The sequence below is a fragment of the Chrysochloris asiatica genome, unplaced genomic scaffold (assembly GCF_000296735.1).
Source record: "Chrysochloris asiatica unplaced genomic scaffold, ChrAsi1.0 scaffold00033, whole genome shotgun sequence".
Lineage (NCBI taxonomy): Eukaryota > Metazoa > Chordata > Mammalia > Afrosoricida > Chrysochloridae > Chrysochloris > Chrysochloris asiatica.
The window spans coordinates 1083133-1087831 of NW_006408551.1; the positions used below are offsets into that span (position 1 = coordinate 1083133).

Here is a 4699-nt window from a genome sequence, read left to right on the forward strand (position 1 = left end):
ATCTCACTGAAGGCAAGTTTTGTCACCAAGGAGAGGGGATCTTCCTGAGCCCTCTTCTCCCACACCTAATGGGATTCCTGAGAAAACATAAAACAGTAAAATGCAGAAAGGCATGAAACTGGTGGAAGGCACAGACAATGGTAAATGCCCCAAAGTGGAATTTTGGGAATCTGTTTCTAAAACTCAGCTCATAAGTAGTAGGTAGTGTGTTCCTGGATGTTGTCTGAGTAAGCTAGGTGTATCAAGAACTCAGAGAACATAAGCTGTAGGGTTAAAGGGCTGAGTAGTAAATGACTGATGAAAGATAACTTGAGAAGAGGCGCATCAGTATTTGTAGAAAAGGAAGGTCACTAAGATGTGTCCAAGACAGATTCTGAAAGCTGAGTGTTGCTGAGAAGAGGACTCAAGTCAGTTAGCCTAGCAGAAAGAGGAAATATCATAGACCATTACTTCTGGGCTCGTCAACATGCCATGACAGTGCTAGTCAGGTTTATTCTCAGGGCTTAGTAAAAAAAAAATCAAGTATTATTTTAAGAAACCCTCTGTATGAACAGGGTGTGGTGCTGTGGAATAATGCACTGGACCTCAAGGTCAGTTTGAAGCACAGGGTCGGTGGTTCAGACTCATCAGCCATTCCTCAGAAACCCTATACAATTGCTCTTGACTTGGCAAAAGACAGTGATGAGAAATCATACAGCAATAACAACATTCATACTTCTGGGATTGACAGATGACCCAAAACTACAAATTCTGCTTTTTGTATTTTTGCTTATCACCTACATGTTGAGCATTACTGGGAATATGATAATTATCAGCCTCACACTTTTGGATTCCCAACTTAAGACACCTATGTATTTTTTCCTTCGAAATTTCTCTTTCTTAGAAGTCTCATTCACCACCGTCTGCATTCCCAGATTCCTGTACACTATGACAACTGGAGATAATACTGTTACTTACAATGCTTGTGCCACCCAATTGTTTTTTATTGTCCTTTTTGGTGCAACAGAATTTTTTCTCCTTGCTGCCATGTCCTATGACCGCTATGTGGCCATTTGTAAGCCTCTGCATTACATGACCATCATGAACAATAGGGTCTGCACTATACTTGTTCTCTGCTGTTGGGTTGCTGGTCTGTTGATCATTCTACCACCTCTTAGCATGGGTCTCCAGCTGGAATTCTGTGATTCAAATTTGATTGATCATTTTGGCTGTGATGCATCTCCTATTCTGCAGATAACCTGCTCAGAAACATTATTTATAGAGAGAATTGTTTTGGCTTTTGCAGTGCTGACACTTATTATTACCCTAGTCTGTGTTGTCCTCTCCTATACATACATCATTAAGACCATTCTAAAATTTCCTTCTGCTCAACAAAGGAAAAAAGCCTTTTCCACCTGTTCTTCCCATATGATTGTGGTTTCCATCTCCTATGGCAGCTGCATCTTCATCTACATCAAACCTTCAGCAAAGGAAGGTGTGGCCATTAATAAGGTGGTGTCAGTTCTTACTACATCAGTTGCTCCTTTGCTTAATCCATTTATTTATACACTTCGAAACAAGCAAGTGAAACAAGCTTTCAAAGACACCTTAAAAAGGATTGCATTTCTCACAAAGAAGTAAGAGACTATTGATGTTTTAAGACAGTAAATCTGAACAAATTAGGAGCATCTTTCATTTTTTTCCCAATATAATGCCTCTTTCTCATCTATAGATTCATCAAGCTAATCTTTCTCCTGAACATTTTTCTCTTGTAATCAGAAAACCATTATCAAACTATTTATTTCTCCTTCCTTTAAATTTATTTTATCCAGATTTTTAGTTTAAATTTATGCATGCATCTGAAATTAGATTGCCAAAAATGCCCAATGTCATAAAAATGAAATGTAAATTAATTAAATTTTGATCTCTGACTATATGACCTACTCATGATGTGAAGTCCAAAAGTTTATTCCTCACTTAGGAATATTTCAATAACTACAACCCCATTGTTCAAGTACAATTTAGGATTCTTTTTAAAGTTTAAAAAGTGACCTAAAACAAAATTGACACTCCAGAACTCTCCTCATTTTAAAATGTCCATTTTTCAGGATTGAATAAAGGTAGTAAATGGAAAGTCACAAAGACAAAAACAAATTGCTGTTGAGTTGATTCTGACTCATGGCGATTCCATGTGTGTCAGAATGTATCTGTGCTCCATAGGATTGTCAATGACTGCTTTTACAGAAGTGGAATGCCAGACTTTCTTTCAAGGTGCCCAGGGTAATCTCTAACTTTTTAGTTAGTAGCCAAGTACATTAACCATTTGCACAACCCAGTGGCTCCAAAGACATAAAAGATAGTTATATTATTTTTAACCAAACTGTTCACAACAATGCTTCTACTGGCTTTTGTGGAATTATTTGCATTTAGTTCATTTTGATATATGATATAATTAGAGAAGATATAGAATAAGACTTACAAGTGCTAAAGATCTTGTAATGACTATGATAACAATTAGATCTAGGTTCAAAGAATTAGAGGCAGAATAAGTATTTGGTTGGTTGGCATAGGCTGAATACTAAAGATGAACACCAAGTATAGTATGGAAAAAAAAATGCATGGGCCCAGAGAAGAGCAAGAAAAATGAAGAGAAGGTATCAGTCATGCAACTAATTGTAACCTAGTAATTTGAATTATTTTTATCAATTGGTAATACAGTCTTTTTATTGCTTACATGTTCTACAATCTTGAAGATATACTTTTATACTTTCATAGTAATATATAACTATTATGTTTATTGAACATTAAAGTTGGTCAAATATACTTTTTGCTTTTAATCATATTCTCAATTGTTCATACAAGGTAATGGCCATAGGATGAACACTGCCTCTTTTATACTTCAAAAATATTCAAGGAACAGAGGACTCTCTTCTCCTTAACCTTTCTTGTTTCCACATTTAAATCTCTAAAATACCAACAAAGCTGCACTAAAGTTCTCTGCCTTCTCTTCTGATGCTTAATCAATGCATTCATTTATCTAATGTGTGTGTTAACTTAGTTGGATTGATCATCATTTTACCTGAATTTGAGTCCTCAGCAAGCAGACCTATGAATCTTATTGTTTACTTTGGATGATGATGGAAAAAGTCAAACATATTGTGAAGATTAAAAGAAAAAAATTAATTGCAGCTGCTTCATTTACCATGCAAGGAACAAGTACAGAGGGAAAGTACCAGGTTCACAAAAGATAATAAAAATAATAACACCAAATAATAATCTGTGTGGGCTGTGCATAGTGACCTCCTTCCAAATAGTACAATATGAAAAGGGGGGAATGATAACTTCACAGTGGAAAAATCTGACAAGCACTAAGGCAGCCAGGTAACCAAGGTCTATCAACAGTCATAAATTATGTTGAAAATGTATCCTTAATGTTATTGTTAAGTAACACCAAACCAGTTATGACTCATAGCGGCTCTTTATAGGGTTTCTGAGTTTGAACTATCAATCTTGTCATCCAAATGGACCTTGTGGTGGAGTGATTTTCATACAGGGCCAAGCAGGACTCCACATTCTTAATACAATGTGTGGAAAATGTCACTTTACCTCTGTAGTCTTCTTCCCAATGACCCATTACCCCAGTCTTATAAGAAAAACATTTAGTGACAAATTTCATTAGTGAGAAATCCTATAAAATATCTAATCAGAACTCATCAAAACTGGCAAAGTCATCAAAAGTAATGAAAATCTGAGAAATTACCACAACCTGGCAAAAGGACACTGGGTGAAAACTAAGGAAATCTGAATCAACTATGAGCTTTATTTAATAATAATATATCTGTACTGATTCACTAATTTAACAAATGTCTCCTACCAATGAAAAATGTCAAAAACTAATTGTAGAATATATATGTATCCTCTACTCTCTTCTCAATTTTTCTGTAATCCTAAAACTGTTATAACAAAATAAAACCTACTAAAAATATGGAGCGCTGGTAGTGTAGTGGTTACAAATCGGGCTGCAAGCCTCAAGGTCAGCAGTTTGAAACTACCAGCAGTTCTGCAGGAGAAAGATGAGATTTTCTGCTCCCATAAAGATTTACAGCCTCAGAAACACTGTACAGGGTTGCTATGAGTCGGAACCAACTCCAAGGCACATAACCACCAACCAAAAATATAAATACAATCAAGTTACAGGACAACAATTTTCTCCATGCTGAGAAACATCTATGTCTATGTAAATAATGGATGGAAAACAAAATTTGGAGAGGTCTTTTGCAGTTTACTCAATACAAAGGTACCATTGCAAAGGTACCATTCAGTGCTATTGCTCCACCTCTCTTGCTGTTCTCCTTTGACCTCTGATGACCTATGTTTGATGTTCCCATTGCAACTTCCTCATTAGTCTCTCTGGAAACTTCTCTCCAACATCTATTTAACTTTAGTTCTTCAAGAAAGCAGCAAAAGAGTGCCATTAGTCCCTTCAGAAGCCCCAGGGAACATATTGTTTCTCAGCACAATTGATCCCACAGTGGTTGCTCCTAAGAGAGACAAATTTTCTGTACTTCAGGCACTTAAAAATGTACTAAAAGCTAATGTGTCTGCTACTGAGGTAATAATTTCTTGTTTTATATTAAGTCCTAGAGATTCTCTGGCCTCAGGTCATAATTTGTTCATCATTTTATAAGTATTTATTAAATCTATGTCCAGGATTTTGATA

General features: G+C 35.9%; 1 pseudogene; it reads left to right on the forward strand.

Annotated features, from left to right (window-relative positions):
• The first annotated feature begins 681 nt into the window (after positions 1 to 681).
• Positions 682 to 1647, forward strand: LOC102822539 (annotated as a pseudogene).
• Positions 1648 to 4699: the final 3052 nt, after the last annotated feature.